Source organism: Eptesicus fuscus, chromosome 18, assembly GCF_027574615.1.
Source record: "Eptesicus fuscus isolate TK198812 chromosome 18, DD_ASM_mEF_20220401, whole genome shotgun sequence".
Taxonomy (NCBI): domain Eukaryota; kingdom Metazoa; phylum Chordata; class Mammalia; order Chiroptera; family Vespertilionidae; genus Eptesicus; species Eptesicus fuscus.
This window is the reverse complement of record NC_072490.1, coordinates 8,057,255-8,075,666: the sequence shown is the minus strand read 5'-3', so window position 1 is coordinate 8,075,666 and position 18,412 is coordinate 8,057,255. Positions and strand designations below refer to the sequence as shown.

General features: G+C 53.3%; 1 protein-coding gene across 2 annotated transcripts in view; it reads right to left on the bottom strand.

The window, feature by feature from the left end:
- TRAK1 (trafficking kinesin protein 1) overlaps positions 1–18,412 on the bottom strand; it is a 98,349-nt gene that overhangs the window by 66,711 nt on the left and 13,226 nt on the right. For both annotated transcript variants that reach the window (XM_054729453.1, XM_054729454.1), the window contains exon 2: positions 3,915–4,109. The gene's annotated coding sequence lies outside the window, so the exon portion shown is untranslated. The remainder of the gene's footprint in view (positions 1–3,914; positions 4,110–18,412) is intronic.

Here is an 18,412-nt window from a genome sequence, read left to right as displayed (position 1 = left end):
AATTTTGGCCCGGCCTGTGTGGGTCAGTGGTTGAGCATTGACCTACAAACCAAGAGGTCACGGGCGTGATTCCCGACCAGGGTACATGCCCTTGATCACCAGTAGGGGCCGATCGATGTTTCTCTCATCGATGTGTCTATCTCTCTATCCCTCTCCCTCCCCTTACCTCAAAAATCAATAAAAAATAAATGTTGACTATGTCGGGTATATATTTTATAAATTAATAAGCTACTGATATATTCAGAAACTGAGGGTGTGTTTTTTCCATTTTTACCAAATGAGCTTTATGCTTAATCTAGAATTTATTTCTTGTTTAGCTACTTTGAGAGTGGTTAAGAGATGGAGTCAAACCAGTCAACCTAGGTTTGAAGCTCAGCACCCACCTTGCTGTGTGACTGAGCAAGAGCCTCAGTCTCCCCATATGTGGAATGGGGACAGCGAGACTACTTAAATCAAGGCCACTGTGAGGATTAAATGAGCGACACGTAAAGCATTAAAAAAAAAGTCCTGGCCTACAGTAAGCACTAAATGCTGTCATTTTTACTTCCTGTCGGACCCTCTAACTCTAACCGCCCCATCTCTATGGGCACATTTGTGCTGTGGGTCATGTTCACCATCTGTGTGTCTCAGACTCATCAGGAGCCAAAAAAACCCACCTGGCTGCGGAAGTGTTGAAATTTTTCTAAAAAGGCCATTCTACCGTGTGGTCAGGTGGACCCCCGAAGCTTCTTGCCTCTTCTCAACAAGCCAGGTGAGGGCCAGATTTCAAAGGCAAAGTGTCGTTTCTCCTCTCTGGGGGATGACAGGTAGGGAGGGGAGTTGAGTTTTATCCCCGCTCTGATGTGTGTAGAAACAGCATAGGTGACTCGTTCATCAGTGGTCCAGACCTGGGGAAGCTACTAGAACCCCCGGGAGCCCCCTCATCGCCACTCACACCCACCACATAGAACCACGGCCCCTATCAGTGCAGAAAAAATCTAAATGGAAGGAAGGGCGCTGCTATCTTCTCCCACACCTCACAAATGCCTTCACACACCTGTGAGTCACAGGGCTGTGAGTCACGGCATCTCCCGGGTTACACACGTGTAAACACACAAACCCCAAACAGCCACCACACACAGAGCATGGCTAGCCTGTGCCTCCCAGCGGCTGCGTTGCAGGCAGGTACGGAGACCGGAAGAAAGCCTGTGATTGAAGTGCTTCTTTGTCAGCCCAGGAAATACCAACATCGAACAACAAAGGTATTTTCAAAGCAACGATTGAGTAAGGTGATCGTTCAAGGTGTCAGCTTCTCCTTCAGCACGACCTGAAAATACCCGTGATTTCTACTGGTGGCAAAGTCACGGATTCTGCTGATACCCTTGTGCCGTTTTCTACGCTCACAACGGAAGGAAACACTGCATTTCAGTTAGAAGCTAATGAAACTAAAGATGTGCCTTTTCCCTTTACAAGTTCGCAGAACCCCTCCTCGGTCTCCCCAGACCCTCTGGGGGTCCCAGGACTCGCTTTGAAAGCCTGGCTCTCGGGAGTGCGATGTTTAAGTTAACCCCTGATCCCTCGGGTCGTCGGTATCCAGCAAACCCCTCCTTTGCTCTAAGCACGGGGACCACGGAGGAAAATACAGGATGACGGTAAGACTTGGATGCAACTGTACCCTGCGAACTTTCAGCGTCGCCGCTCAATGCTTATCCTGGTTCCTCCAGTTTTATTGCAATCTGTGTTGTCCCGCTGCCAACTCTACCAAGGTTTCTTCTATTGTTCTCTCTTAAAGATAGGTAACTAAAAGCAAAGCAAACCAACCACAAATAAGACGCAGGGTCTGGTCAAGTCTGCTGCTCACGGATTTTAGAAGCTGCGGGTGGGTGCTCCGGGGGAGATACCGCGAGTCCCCCACGCTTCCACCTCCCCTAGAACAGTGGTCGGCAACCCGCGGCTCGCGAGCCACGTGCGGCTCTTTGGCCCCTTGAGTGTGGCTCTTCCACAAAATACCACGGCCTGGGCGAGTCTATGTTGAAGAAGTGGCGCTAGAAGAAGTTTAAGTTTAAAAAATGGGGCTCTCAAAAGAAATTGCAATCGTTGTCCTGTTGATATTTGGCTCTGTTGACCAATGAGTTTGCCGACCACTGGCCTAGAATAAAACCAGCCCCGCCCAAAACGGCAGACACTTGACAGGGTGACGTGAGGCAATTCGCGGGAAAGTTCTCCGGAGACAGTGAGACCGTGAACATCGTGATGGCCGATCAGCACGTCCGCGGAGGGGACTCGGGAGCCTCCTGCGGCAGAAACAGCCGTGTGGCTCCTGCAGAATCTCAAGGTAGAGAAAGTAACATGCAGAAATCTCTGGAAAAACAATCCCGCTGCGAATGCTCCCGTGAGGCGGTCTGAAGGAACCAAATGCAGAGCCTACCAAGGAGGTTGCTCGTGTCCCCCGGGTCCCCGTCAGCACAGACACTGGGAGTAAGCTGCAAAGAGACGCCTGTATCTCCGAGACACGCCAGAAGGCCCACCGCGCCCACCCGAACATGAGCACCAGCCCAGCCTGCTTCCTCTCCGCCTCGCTGTGGACTGGCCTGTTTTTAGTCCCACTGAGACGGACGATCCGCAGTGCCCACAGACAGACCGTGGGGCGTGTGTTAGCGTGAAAACACAGGTCGGTTTAAGGAGCATTCCTTTCCTATGAACCTCTGATAGAGAGAATGTGAACACGGCCTGAGAGACACTAACGGGGACATGGGCCGTTCTGACGTGCTGATTATAACCGATTTCACAAATTCACGAACACTGAAGATCCGTCTACGGAGGAAATGACAGGAAACTGGACAGGTGCCGTGTGAGCCCGTTTTCAACCAAGTTATCTCCAGGTAGGAGCAGGATCGCCGTGCTTTTTAAGGTGACCCCAGGACACACAGGTAGGTCCGTGATGTCGCTTTGAAAGGAGACCGGTCAACGCCAAGGAGACCGGTCTGGCCCAGCGATGTCAGAGAGCTGCCGCGACCCTCTCCAGAGCGAAATGTTTCTACCAAGGCACCTCGGGACTGAACGTCAGGAAGATCACTGGGATGCATTTTTAAAATCATGACGTTTTCTTCAAGCCTGCAAAGTCAGGCTCCACGCCCTCGTCATCGCAAACACCCTGAAAACCCCACCTAGTGCACGGCCCACCCTCCCAGGCGGGGCTCCGCAGCCCCCGCAGGCCTGGCTCGCCGCCCCAGGGGCGTGGTGGGTCTCCGGAAGGACCGGCTTCTGACACGGAAACCATCAGCCTTGCGTCATAGAAGTACGGAGTGGCCAAGATGTTCCCCATATCTTGGGTTTAAATGCTGACACACTCCCTCCCAGTAAGAGTTTCTAAGGACTCACGTGGTACCTTTGGTTTGGAGGGGGAATGGGAGCATTTTCAAATTCTTCGGTACAGTTAAGAGAAAGTCGGTTCAAATGGAAACCTGGCCCTGGCCGGTTTGGCTCAGTGGGTAGAGCGTGGCCCCACAGACCGGAGGGTCGTGGGTTCGATTCCGGTCAAGGGCACGAACCTCGGTCGCAGACTCATTCCCCGGCCCAGGTCAGGGTACATGCGGGAGGCAACCAGTTGATGTGTCTCTCTCACATCCGTGTTTTTCTCTCTCTGTCTCTCCCCCTCCCTACCACTCTCTCTAAAAGTCAATGGAAAAATATCCTTGGGTGAGGATTAACTAAAAAAAAAAAGAGGAAATTCGTCCTTGTTCCCCACGACTCTAAAATTTCTCATCAGAACGCTCAAACTCCAGGCCTTTTATGGGATGAAACCTGACAGCCATGCTTCCTGAGCACCTTTCACGCCGGCTGGGCTGGCACAGGCCTTGTAACCAGGACGGCCTCAGGTGAGGCTGGCTGAGAAGAACGGGTCGCCCCGGGGCCCCGCGAGCGGATCGACTTACGGAAGTACTTCAGCGTCTCTTCAATTTGCTCGGTGGTGAGGTCAATGTTGGCGTCTGGAGAGAGGAGGGGGGTGTGGAGCCAGTCGTCGTGGTCATAGCCGTAGATGGTGTCGGCCCTCAGCTTGTAGTGGGGCAGCTGCTCCTCCAGCAGGCTGATGATCTCGACTTCCGGCAGGTCGGTGCTGTTGCACACGTCTAGAGGGAAGACGGAGACGTGAGAGCCAGACCTGGCGGCGTCCCTGCTGCTGCTCGTTCACTAACCTGGTGGCTCGGAGCAGGTACCTCTGGCTATTCCCCCCCAGCACGGAGTGGCCAGACAAGGCCACACCCAGGGTCTTGAGCAACTCTAAATCCCACTCTCACAACTTAGAAGGGTGCACGCTTAGTGCCAAGCGCTGCCTGCAACAGTTCCTGCCACTTCCTGCAAAGAAAAGGCCAAATCCTGTGCCTTCAGCGTCTGGGCCAAGTCTTCCTTTCCAAGCCTTCCTCTGGCCACTCTCTCTCTCCACCACTCCTAGCTTAAGCCAAACCAGTTATAATTTCACCAAGATGCCTACCTTCTTTCTGCCGCTCTCTTACCATTCAAGCTATCCCCTCCACACAGGGTCTTGCTTTCACTTCATTCATTCATTCATTCATGCATCTGTTCACCCACCTACATTTCCTTCCATGCACCCATCCAAACATGTCCTGGGTACCAGAGACACAGGAGACACAATTGGTACAGGCAACAGCCATGGGCCTGCCCTTGCCAAGCTTGGGTGCTCATGGCCTCTCCACCAGGAGAGCACCAGGGGGCTCTCCATTGAGGCATAGCTCGAATGCCACCTCTCCTCTGGCACACTGGTGCTCTGAGCACTGCGGGCAGAATTCACCTGCCTTCCCGCTTCAATACAATCAGCCCTCCACAGCCACAGGGTCTGCATCCGCGGATTCGGCCAACCACAATGGAAAATATTTGGGGCCGGGGGAGGAGGGTAGTTACACTATTGCTGATGGGTACACTCTGTGGTTAGGCCTACAAAGGTTGCATCTGTACTGAACAGGCATGGACTTTCGCCCCTTGTCATTATTCCCTACACAACAGAGTATAACAAGTATCTCCACAGCATTTATACTGGATTAGGTATTAGGTATTATCAGTAATCTAGGGACGACTTAAAAGTATACGGGAGGATGTGCGTCGGTTATCTGCAAGTACTACGCCATTCCCTCTAAGGCACGTGAGCACCTCTGGACTTGGTATCTGAGGGGGTCCTGGAATCGATCTCCCACAGATACCAAGGGACCATTGTACTCACAGCATTTTGTCAGAACGTCCAGAGCTTCACTTAGGAAGTTCTGTCTTCTTCCAGGTATTTTAGTATCTGACTCATCCCCCTGTGAGATGGCAAACATCTCACATTCACCGCACCATCACACTCCACACCTCCCATCATCACATCCCATACAGGGTTGTCCTCCATCCACCCCACTCTCCTGGCCCAGACCGTGCTCCGTGGCTGCGAGATACTGCCTAGGACGGTGATTCAATCCATACGAAGCATATGCATGCAGGCCTTTCATTAAATTATAAACGGGGCAACAACCTCAAGATGTTCCCAGGACCAGCCTCACACAACTTCCTACGCGCCCCCCCCCCCCCCCGGAGGAATGAATTAAATAAATGCTAATGGGTAGCTATCAACTGATTCTGGCATCCATCACGGTATCAGCCCATTTCACAGGAAGTATTGGGGACCCATGACGGTAAACGACCCATGTGAGCAGCGGTGGTTTTGTCAACCCATAAAAATTAAGGTGCCGCCCCCGGAGCCCAGGTTCGGGTGAGGCCGCGAGCCCCTGGGTCCGGGTGAGGCTGGATCCTGGGTCCGGGTGAGGCCACGCGCCCCTGGGTCCGGGTGAGGCCACGCGCGCCAGGGCCCGGGTGATGCTGGGTCCCAGGTCCAGGTGAGGCCACGCGCCCCTGAGTCCAGGTGAAGCCGCGCCCCTGGGTCCAGGCGAGACCAAACCAGAGGGAGTCGGACCTGCATTACCACCATTTGTCCACCATCTAGAGCTGAAAAGTCAGTGCCGACATGTACACATAAGGAACTGGTGGACATTGAAATTGGGTCTCAAAAGAACTGTTGGTCCAGAAAGAAACTCACTACAGACAGATTCATTTGCCTGTCAGCATAACTATTATTGCTCATCTCACATTCGGTTCTTATAAGTATATTTCTAGTAACACATGATCTCACTCATCTAGGGGAAATGATGAACAACATAGACTGATGAACAAGAACAGACCCAGAAACAAGGAGGCATCGATCGGACTGTCGGGCCTCAGAGGGAGGGTAGGGGAGGGTGGGAGTAGGGGGGAGAGATCAACCAAAGGACTTGTGTGCATGCATACGAGCCTAACCAATGGTTAAGGACAACAAGGGGGTGGGGGCATCCGTGGGGAGGGGTGTGGGATGGGAATGGGGGGATGAGAACAAATATGTGACACCTTAATCAATAAAGAAATTAAAAAAAAAAATTAAGGTGCCCAGGGCACACACAGCTGGACCCGAGAGAAGAGCTGACTGGGCTAGAAATGAGCCTTCAATGAGAAAAGCCATTCACAAAAGGAGAATACAATGGGGTCAATTCTTTTTTAAATATATTTTATTGTTTTTACAGAGAGGAAGGGAGAGGGAGAGTTAGAAACATCGATGAGAGAGAAACATCGGTCAGCTGCCTCCTGCACACCCCCTACTGGGGATGTGCCTGCAACCAATGTACATGCCCTTGACCAGAATCGAACCTGGGACTCTTCAGTCTGCAGGCCGATGCTCTATCCACTGAGCCAAACTGGTTAGGGCTGGGGTCAATTCTTAAGAAGATGCTTGCACCATGTTCCTGTCTTGAAGCAGAAAACAAAGATGGTGGGTCCGGGCGGAGACCAGTTCAGTCTCCTATTCCTCTTGAAAATGTATGAAAGGATGGGAAAAACTAAAACAAAACAAAAACTCTCTCAAGAGAAATAAAACCCAACAGCAAGGGAAAATAAAGAGGCGGTGCCGACAAGAGATCAAAATGATGGGGTATTTCTAAAAGATGGAAGTTGGCATCAAATTAAAGGGGAAAGGACCAGCTCTAACGAAGCGCACAGAGGAAATGACACGCAAAGGCTGGGTAAGTCCCGGGTGCTCCAGGCCGGGGGAGCCGAGAGAGGGAGCAGGAAGGGCCTGGGCCCCAAAGCGGCACAGCAGGGAGGCCCAGTCCCTGCGCTCCTCTCCCGGCTCGAACCCAGGCAAAGGAGGCAGCAGGGCAGTGACCGCAGGGCCGCTCATGCTCACTTGACTGTGGAGACAGACACCTGTGCCCAGAAGAACAGCCATCCAAAGGCTTCCCCAAATCCCTGTCTCTTTCCTGTTCAATAAGACAGCCACACAGCCGGCTGGTGTGGCTCAGTGCTTGAGCATCAACCTATGAACAGGAAGTCGTGGTTCGATTCCTGGTCAAGGCACATGCCCTGATTGAGGGCTCGATCCTCAGTGGGGGGCGTGCAGGAGGCGGCCGATCAATGATTCTCTCTCATCATCGGTGTTTCTATCTCTCTATCCCTCTCCCTTCCTCTCTCTCTCTCAAATAAAAATCATTAAAGACATATTAAAAAAAAAAAAGAAGACAGCCACAGAGCAGGCAAAAAATATCTGGGATCACAGGTGGAGAGAGCAATGGTCTCCCTTTGGGCCGGAGCCCACCGAGGTCACCTGGGGGCTTCCCTCTCCCACCCCCACCCCCCCAACTACCTTCTTACTCAATTCACATGCTAAGCTTCACGGCAGAACACTTCAGCCAAGGAAGCCCGTGGTTTGTCAAGAGCCTAGGCCCGTGGTCGGCAAACTGCGGCTCACGAGCCACATGCGGCTCTTTGGCCCCTTGAGTGTGGCTCTTCCACAAAATACCACGGCCTGGGCGAGTCTATTTTGAAGAAGTGGTGTTAGAAGAAGTTTAAAAAATTTGGCTCTCAAAAGAAATTTCAATCGTTGCACTGTTGATATTTGGCTCTGCTGACTAATGAGTTTGCCGACCATGGGCCTAGGAGAAGGGCTTTAAGTAGGAAGTGAAGACATTCAGAGGGTTAGTTGGAGCTTCAGGGCAGCTCTTGCCTCCTGGAAGACAACAGCTGGACGCTGGGGATTCTCTGCCTCCCGTGGGAAATGTCACAGCAGGCACACCTGGCATTTCGGCCACCTCTGCCCCCGGGCGGAGTTTCATGTCCTCCCCTAGGCCACAGCCAACGAGACAGAAGGTATCGCCTACTTCTTCTCATCTCCCACTAACACCAAGCACCATCTGCAAGGTTCCAGATGGACCCATCGTTACGTTTCTTCCTCTCACCATCCCGGGAAAGTTCCCACAAGGCGCATCTCGGGGCGAGGCCTCGTGGCTAGAAGGCGGCTGCCAGCTGACGGAGGGGACTCGGGGACATGGGAGGCTGATGCCCAACGGGTGGCACCTCCGAGATAAACACGGACCTGCTCCCTGGCAGGCAGTGCCAGCCCGTCCTAGAACGGGGAGCGGACCCACACATTCCTGCACGACGCACCCACACACCAGACTGGAACCTTCTGGTGTCACTGCTACTTGCTGGTGGGGAAGGCAACGGTTCCAAAAAAAAAAAAATCCCTTCTAAGAATAACCTGTCACTTGTGAGCACGCTGGCAGCTGCTCAAACGCTGAGACTTGACCTTCCCTTCCAGGTCTCCAGGGCTGAAGGTCAACCTGTTTACAGTGTGGGTCCCCGTGCCCAGGGGATATCGCTTTCCTGAAAGCGTATAATGACCACTGAGATAAAGTGTCAAAAGGTGAGGCTGGGCCAAAATGCCTTTTAAAAAAACCCTGTGTATTTTAATTTTCTATAACGTGACCAGCCACATAAACACGGGCAAGTTTGCAGCTGCCTGGAAGGTCCAGAGAACTAGGGCATAGGAGAGGGTTATAGAGACCGCTCGGGGAGCTGCCCTTGGCCTTGGCCTTGGCCACTGGGCCAGAACCCCGGGACCTCCTGTAGAGGAGACGCCACAATTGGCTCATGGAGAAGACACATCCGAGGCCTGAGGTTGGGTAAACGTGGGATGAAAGCCTTCCAGAAGCCCCCTGAATCCTGCTTTCCCCGCACCAAACGCTGGCCAGGGGCCTTCAGAGCATTCCCCCACCCTCCCTGCAGCTTGACACACAGATGCCTGTGCTGTTTCACAGATGAGGAAGCTGAGATCCAGAGGGATTGTGGAGGACATGCTGCTCAAGGTCACATAGCTGAATAGGGGACAGATCCCGTATGAGAACCCTCCGCTGTCAGGCGAAAAGCTGTGTCCTCCCCTCTGCCACCTGCTGCCCATCTCCTGGGCGGGCAGACCAGAAACGCCGGGGGATTCCCAGGGTATTCTGAGCTGGAAGGTTCTATGCTAGACATGCGAGTTTCATGGATACGGTAAGGATGTTCAGTTACACACACGGACGACTGAGGGGGTGTTGTGGCGATTTCCCTTCCAGAGCCAAGGACTGAGGTGCTATGTCTGCAGGACCACGAAGGATGGGGCCTGAGCAGGACAGCCCTGCCCCCCTCCCCGTCTCTGGGAGCTTCCTCAAGTCCCAGGTGGAAGGGCCAACCTGGAGGAAAGGAGCCCGCTGTGCTCCTGACGGCCATCACTTCTCCAGAGCCCCACCTCACGTTATTAACAAGCGATAGAAACGTGTTCTCAGCTAGGTCTCTAATGAAGGGCATCGGCCTCCTGACTAAACCTGGTCCCAACAGGTTCATGGCTCTGGCAGACCTGCAGCAACAACCTGGAACCCACTAACCGCCCACCCCCACCCCAGCCTGTTCGACCATCAAAAGGCCAGGCTTGCCCGGCTAGCATGGCTCAATGGTTGAGCATTGACCTATGAACCAGGAGGTCACGGTTCAATTCCTGGTCAGGACACATGCCCAGGTTGCAGGCTCGATCACTAGTGTGGGGCATGCAGGAGGCAGCCGATCCATGATCCTCTCTCATCATGGATGTTTCTATCTCTCTCTCTCCCTCTCCCTTCCTCTCTTAAGTCAATCAAAAAAAATATTTTTAAAAAAGATACTTTTTACATCACAGTACTGTCCTACTTTAAAAAAAAAAAAAGTGTTTCATGATTCAGCCCACACCTCCTTCCTAGCAGAGGTTTTCCAATATCTAATTCCTGCTCCTCCCTTTTGATCATGGATCCCACGCGGTATGGCTGGGCACATGGCCACCCCAGCTAAAAACTACATTTCCCAGCTTTCCTTGCAGTAAGGTACGTCTATATGCCCATAGGTAAACAGAACTTCCAACTCATGCCCTTTCCAACTGTGGAATTGGGGAGATGGGCTGGCCCTGGAGCCATCTTCAACTGCAGCAGTAAAGGCCACACTCAGGGGATGACCAGAAGGACTCTGGGTGCCTGGAGCAACCTGGCGGGACAGAGCACACCTGGGCTACTTCCCACTTGGCCTTTTCAGAGAGGAAGAAACATCTACTGTATGGAGGCCACTCTTATGTCAGTCTCTGTTGAAGCAGCCAAGGCAATACCCAGCCTTCCTTCTCCAGCTCAGCCTCCGCTATTTTCTCCAATGCCGCTTCTGTTAGCCCACACCAACTCCTCACCATTCCCCAAACACATTTTTGCAGACATCTTGGTTTTTGCACCAGCTGTTCTAGCTGCCTAGAATGCCCTTCACCGCTCAGCAAACTCCATCCCCAAGTATCACTCAAATGTCACCCTGTATTCCAAGCTGCCCTTGCCCTCGGTCCTCCGGCGACGGACTGAGTACATTATTGCACTGCCATGTTAGGTTTCCTACGGTCTCTCCTCCACTAAGCGTGAGCCCCTTGGGAGAAAGAGCTGTGCATCACCCACCTGACATCCAGCCCTTAGCACTGTGCCGGGCAAGGGTGTCAGCGAGTGTTGGATGAGTCATGGAACAAAGGGAGAAAGAGTCAGCAATGGGTGACAGGTCTGGTCTGTCAACCCCCTGCCCAGGATGGGCACACGCCGGCCTTCAGCAGGGGAGAGTGGAATTATGGAGTGTCAAGGACTCTCCAGGCCCCTGGCAGAATCACCCTCGGCCTTCGTCCAGCATGGAGGGAAGTCCAGTGCAAAGTTAAGAGTCCCCTTGACCACTCAGCAAACATTGATCTGACCCAAGGCCCACCATGCTTATGGCATCACGTTGGGAGCAGCACATAGTGGGTCTCTTCACCTCTTCAGAGCTATGCCCCTTCCTAGGCTTTCTCCCAGGCAGAAAGTTTGGAGTGGATCCTCCTACCCGAGGATGAGAGCCTCCTGCAGGGCTACCCCAGAGGACACTGGGACTGTGTCCACTCTCTGCCCGACTTGGACTAGACCCTCGCCCCCAGGGAGGGGTAGAAGAAGGCCCTCCATCTGACGATTTGCACTGATGCCCAGGTGACATGCCAGCTTCGTGAAGCTTGCCAGGAGCCCAAGACGATGCTTCCTTTTTACAGCAGAAACGGCAGCTCTAAATTAGTGTCCGACAGACCCCTGGCCCCCAGGGCCACGCAGTTACACGCCCTGAGTGGTGGCCGTCCCCGGTGGGGTGGGGGTAGCTCCATGGGGTCTCTGGGCTTGTGGTCTGCACGCTGGAGAGCAGAGAGCTGTGTAGCTGCAAGGGAGCAGAGTGGGAAGGTGTCCTAAACAACCACCCAAGCCCCAGGAGATCCTGGGGGAAACATCGGGGGAGAGGGAAGAATAAAAAAAAAGAGAGAACGAGAGAGCCATGCTAACAGGAAAACTTAGTGAGAGAAAACTGGCAAAATCAGAGGAAGACAGAGAACAGAAGGGCTCAGAGGAAAGAAGGAGACAAGAAAGTCCGGGAGGAGACAGAGTGTGAGGCCAGGCAGCACCACACTGCCACCTGCTGGCAGGCGCCAGGGCTGCGCGCAGCAAGAGCACGGCTCCAAGACTTGGGAGCATGGGACCCAACTTCACCCTGTCACCCCAGCAAGCCACATCTTGGTCTGCCTGGGACTCAGTTTCCTCACCGTAGAAGCAAGGGGTCAGGTTGCAGGAAAGCTCTCTTTCTTCCCTAAATGTCTGTGAGCGGCTAGACCAGGGCTGTGTCTGGGGCAGCCGCCACTCGGCACACCCTGCTCCACCGAGGAGAAGGCCCGTGGCCCTCGGGGTGTGCCTTCTCCCGAGAGGCCAGGGGTCTGTATTCCTACATGAGATTCTCTGGCTTTTAAATGCTGGACACGAATTCTGAACTCTGTAAACACCTGAGGGCCGAAGTGAGAACAGGTGTGCCTCCAGTGTGCACGCTGGGGTCTCCCGTCCTGGGGTCTCACTCTGGGCCTCAGGAGAAGGTTCTAGACCCCGTTACAGGTGACAGTCAAAGGACAACACAAGAAACCTTAACTCATCGAAGCTGGCCATGTTCCAAAAGCCCACCGTCTCCTCTTTCTTCCTCCCCATCCCAGCCCGACCCCATTTCCTTTTTTTAATATATTTTATTGATTTTTTTTACAGAGAGGAAGGGAGAGGGATAGAGAGTTAGAAACATCGATGAGAGAGAAACATCGATCAGAGAGAAACATCGATCAGCTGCTACCAAGGTACATGCCCTTGACCGGAATCGAACCTGGGGCCTTTCAGTCCACAGGCCGACGCTCTATCCACTGAGCCAAACCGGTTAGGGCCCGACCCCATTTTTTTACTTGGCAGTGACCACAAACCCACGGTTTTAAAGACAAGACCTCACAAGACAAGACCCTTCTCCTACTCGGCCACACACCAACCATCCTGTACAGACTTGGAAGCAATTCCCCCCCCCTTTTTTTTTTTTTTTTAATTATTAAGATGAAAGGGCACAAAGACTCACACACAGACCATGCTGGTGCTGGGAACACACGTGATATTTTGTGTTGTTGTTTAATCCTCACCAAGGACATATTTTTATTGATTTTAGAGGGAGCAGGAGAGAGAGAGAGAGAGAGAGAGAGAGAGAGAGAGAGGGAGAGAGAGAGAGAGAGAGAAACATCGATGTGAGAGAGAAACATAGATCAGTTGCTTCCTGCATGCTCCCCAACTGGGACCAAACCCACAACCTTTTGGTGTACGGGATGACACTCCAACCAGCTGAGCCACCCGGCCAGGGCCATGAGTGATCTATTTTATAATAATAAAAGTGTAATATGATAATTAGACCGGACAGCTGGACGACCTTCCGGATGTCCTTCCAGACGAAGCTGCAGCTGCGAGGGCCGAGCCCCTTGCACGAATTTCGTGCATCGGGCCTCTAGTCCTTTGTAACTGGTGTCCGACAGGCGTCCTTCTGGAAAATTCCTCCCTATTGTAAAGTCCCATGTTTAGAGCCTTACCTCAGGGAACTCTGTGCAAATGCTCTCTCCCCTAGAAAAGCTGTGGTTTCACAATCCACAAAGGGACCATTAGAGCTAAAAATTCTGGCTCAACCACCTCATTTGATGGAAGAGGACAATGCACTCAGAGAGGCTGGGAGGTGGCCGCATGTCTCCGAGCAGCCAGCAGCAGACCCAGGACCGGTGCTCGGCCTGCTGCTCAGCCCGCCGCTCAGCCCGCCACCCAGGGGGCCTCGGGAAGCAGCAGGGCCACCCCGACACGGGTTCCTCCCTGCTCAGCCGGCACCTGCCCGGTACCCAGGCAGGGCTCAACAAACACTCGCTGAAGGACGCAAAGCACTGGGACCCGTTCCTGCGTTTCATCATCTCACGAACCGGCCAGCAGAGCAGGGTGAGGGCTGGGGACACATTTCACAAACGAGAACACCAAGGCCCCGAAGATGACCTGAGGCTGGGCCGGACCCCACCCCTGCCCGCCTCCTCTCAAGCCTAAGTCGCCGCCTCCCTGCCACCATCCCCGGCCCCCTCCGAGGACCCCGCAGGGAAGGGGCCTGCAAGGAGGCATTTCTCCGCCCTCCGTTCACCTGTAGGGATTTCAGCAGAACTGAGGGCCCCCCCGGGGATGGGTGACAGTGACATCGGGCAGTCACCACACAGTGCAACCCTGGCCTCTCCACTCCTTCGGTGGCTCCTGCGGCTCCACCTGACCCCTGACCCAGGATCTATGCGGCGGGACCGGAACTGGCTTTTCTGTTCGGCCTCTGAGGGGCACCTGCACACTGACACGAGAGTTGCCCGTTTGCCCTTTGGGGTTTTAATGAACCAAATTGGCTTAATTTTTTTAAATCAGTAAGTAAAGCACGTGGCTCAACATTAAACAGTACAAAAGGGGGAGGTGGTCTCCGGGCCAGCTGCCCACCCCCCCCCCCCCCCCGCCCCATCCGCCCTCTCCCGACTTCCACAAAGGGCTTCTCAGACTCCCCACAGAGCCCACCGCCCCGCCAGTCCTCTCCCACCCCTTACAGAAGGGGAAACTGAGGCCTGGGAGGTCAAGGACGCGGGCGCGGTCTTGCGGCTAAAGCAGCGGCAGGAACAGACCTAGGACCCCCGATTCTCCTGTCCCACGTCCGTCCCCCAGATCCTCGGGTGCCACCTCCCAGCGCACATCCCAGACCCGAGGGGCCGGGCACAGTCACTGGCTGTGAGCAGCGAAGGGGTGGGGGTGTCCCCAGGAGAGGGGCGGCCACGCAGGGAAACCTGCATGGGAGGAACAGGAAAGAGAAGGCCCACGGTGCTCCAGAGGCAGGCACAGACGCCCACACGACACGGGGTGGTCTCTGGGATCGCGGTGGCCTCACCTGCCACCAGAAGCGACTCTTTCTAAGAAAACGGGTCAACAACGACACCGGCTCGACGCCACGGAGGCTGGGTGTCAGGTTGCGGGCGAGCGCCTCATCGCGCAGGACACCAGCTCCCAGGACACTCACCCGAAAGGAGCGGGCAGGAGCACGGAGCCACTCCGCGGCGTCCCCTTCCCAAGCAGGGTCTCCGGCGAGAGGCTAACGTGCAAGCTTATGCAACGGAACGAGCGAGGCCGTGTCCGCCGGGGCAGGCCAGTGTGTTGTGCAACGGAGGGGCGAGAGGAGGCAGGGCCACGCAGGGGAGGAGGGCCCTGCCAGGGAGGCCCCCCGAAGGTCAACCCCAAGGTCAGTGGCTTTCAGAAATGGTGGCTCCCAGGGGCTCGGTGTGGAAATCTAAAGCAGATGGTGCTCCCGTCCAGATCGGATGGGCTCTACTCGTAAGACAGGCAGCTGGAACTGCACCGATACCTCTTTGCTTTTCACGTGTCTAAATCCAGAGGTAAAAACCTCTAGAGAAATGCTCAAAAAACGGAAGGTGTTACTGTCCCTTTGAAGTTGTTTTACTACGAGATAAATAGGAAAAAAAATACTTTGGTTTTCCAATTTTCTTTTTTTTTTTTTAAATATATTTTATTGATTTTTTTACAGAGAGGAAGGGAGAGGGATAGAGAGTTAGAAACATCGATGAGAGAGAAACATCTATCAGCTGCCTCCTGCACACCTCCTACTGGGGATGTGCCCGCAACCAAGGTACATGCCCTTGACCGGAATCGAACCTGGGACCCTTCAGTCTGCAGGCCGACGCCCTATCCACTAAGCCAAACCGGGTAGGGCGGTTTTCCAATTTTCTTGATAATTTCTCTTTAAAGTGCATATGCTTGATCATCTTGTGATTATAAAATCACCAGGGGAAACATTTTTACAGAAAAATAGCCGAGCCGGGCTGGTGGCCAATGAAAGTGCTCACGGCTGAATTCATATTCGCTGTAGGAAACAGTGAGACGGCATCTCTGGAAAACCAAAAAGTGGTCCTGACCCTCCGGCCAGGAGTCTCACACGTGGGAGTAAATCTAAGGAGGGGCTCCCCAAACTCTAACGCACAAAATACAGAAGCATGTTTACCGTGCAGCTGATAAAGTAAAAAACGTGCGACTGCAGGCTCCTCAAAAAACTAAACACAGAATTAATTACCTTATGACCCAGCAAGTCCACTCCCGGGTATATGCCCAAAAGCAGTCAATGCAGGGCACGAACAGATACTTGCACATCCTTGTTCATCACAGCATTAGTCACACCAGTCAAAGGCAGGTGCAACCCAAGAGTCCATCAATAGATGAGTAGATAACAACATAGTATATAGTAGAGGCCTGGTGCATGAAATTCATGCACTGGTGGGGGGGGAGGATGTCCCTCAGCCCAGCCTGCACCCTCTCCAATCTGGGACCCCTCAGGGGATGTCCGACTGCCAGTTTAGGCCCAATCCCTCTCACAATCTGGGACTGGCGGCTCTAAACCACTCGCCTGCCTGCCTGCCTGATTGCCCCTAACCGCATCTGCCTGACAGCCTTATCATCCCCTAACCACTCCCCTGCTGACCTGATTGACACCTAACTGCTCTCCGGCTGACCCGATCACCCCCAACTGCCCTCCCCTGCCGGCCATCTTGTGATGACATGGGGGTGGCCATCTTGTGATGACGTGAGGGTATGAGGGTCAATTTGCTTATTACCTCTTTATTATATAGGGCATGCCATGGAATATTATTCAGCCCTCAAAAAGGAAGGGCATTCTAACACCCGCTACAGCATGGATGAACCCTGAAGCCATTGTGCTGGGTGAAATGAGCCAGACACAGAAGGACAAGCACTGCCTGCCTCCACTTCCACGAGGTCCCTACAGCAGTCCGATCCCCGGAAAGCAGAAGGGCGGTTGCCACTGATTAAATTATTCCTCCTCAGGACTCTTCTTTCTCCCCATGTTCCTCCTACTTCCAAGTCCCCCACTCTGGAGCACTTTGCTTTGAGACTTCCCGAAACACAGCACATCGCTGAAGCTTCCCTTTGTGACCCATTCTGAGACTCTGTCTTCCAGCAGGAGCATTCCTGTCCAGTGCGGCTGATCTTCCTTCTGTCTCGCCTCCTGGTGGTTCCGCTTTCTCGAGGTGCCGTTGCTCGGCAGTCTTCTGTTTTGTAGAATCAGTGCCGCCAGATTCCGTGTCTTCTAGTGCTTTAGGACAGCGGTGCTGGGAATGGAGGGGGCCAGGCAGTGTCCACGGCGGTCTCCAGCTGTGAGCTACCATCACTTAGCCCTCCTGCTATGCAGATAACAGCATTGTCTCGTGTGGGTCAGATGTGAAAGAGGAGGAAACACGGGTTTGGAAGGTCCGTGTCAGGTCTTTAATGCTGGTCCAGGAGGCATGGCATGCACCGCTAGTGGCTGCCCACTATTCACCCTCACCCCTTTCCTTAGCATCAAAGCCCTAAGCCCCATGGGAAGATGACATTTCTACAGCAAGGTGTGACCATGGGGCTAAGTTCTGGCCAATGAGGTAGCAGTAGTGGCAGGTGAGGCTTTCCAAAAGGCTGCCTTCCTGAGGCCTGGAACGTAAACACAATGGCTGGAGCTTCAGCAGCCTTTTTAGAGCGTGAGGCGACCTCAAGAATGAAAACCACAGCTGGTACGGTAGAATTCAAGGACAGGGCTGCACCAGCATTGCAGAGCCTCCCTCTGAACTGCTTCTATGGAGAGAAAAATCAATCCTAGGAGGCGAAGCCACTGCTCTATGCAGCCAAACCTGATCCTTACTGAGACAGGTAGGGAGGTAAATCTGTATTTCTCTCGTTATCCATAGCAAAAATGGGATAACTTACTTGTACCCCATCTCATCAACCTCCCTCCCATTTCATGGGTTTTGTCGCTCCAATCTGGGGGTTCTGATCCAGTTTCCTGGTTTCAAATACTGGCGTTTTACGCCTACCTACAACTGCTTTCTATTTCCCAAAAACACTTATACCCAAAATTTACAGTTAGACCCTCTAAGGCCTCAGCAGCTGCCCGAGCCGGGTTCAGGACACACATCCTTCCATCTGTCCCCTTCTCCCCAAAATTAGTCCTTACTGGGGGACAATGGAAGGCAGTTAGCATCAAAGGGTAAACTCTGAGATAAAGAGTGAAGTGCCCGGTCAGGAAAACTTAATTGTGTTCATAGAACAACATTTTGTGAAACCATAGTACCTACTGTGCCGCCATCATTCAATGCAGTCAACTGTCTTATTGTTCATCGAAATGATTTCCTGAACAGGAAATTCTGCTTATAAATGAACAATGGCTACTTTTTCAAAACATCAAGTGAGATCATCTGGATATTAAAAGACTTCAAGCTCATCCTCCCCAAATGGCTACAGAGAGATGACAACAAACAGTGAAACAGCGCGGACAAGGAAACCCGGACAGGGAAATGATTCCATGTGACTTGGGCCAGGTTTCAAAGCCACACAGACTTAAGTTCAAAGTGTGGAACGTTACAGGGGACAACATCCTACAAAGAATACAAATGAGCCCTAGCGGTTTGGCTCATCGGACAGAGTGTCTGTCGGCCTGTGGGCTGAAGGGTCCCAGGTTCGTTTCCCGTCAAGGGCACGTCCCTTGGATGCAGGCTCAAACCTGGCCCTGGTCAGGCGAGTGCGGGAGGCAACCAATGGATGTGTCTCTCTCACATGGATGTTTCTCTCTCTGTGTCTCTCCCTTT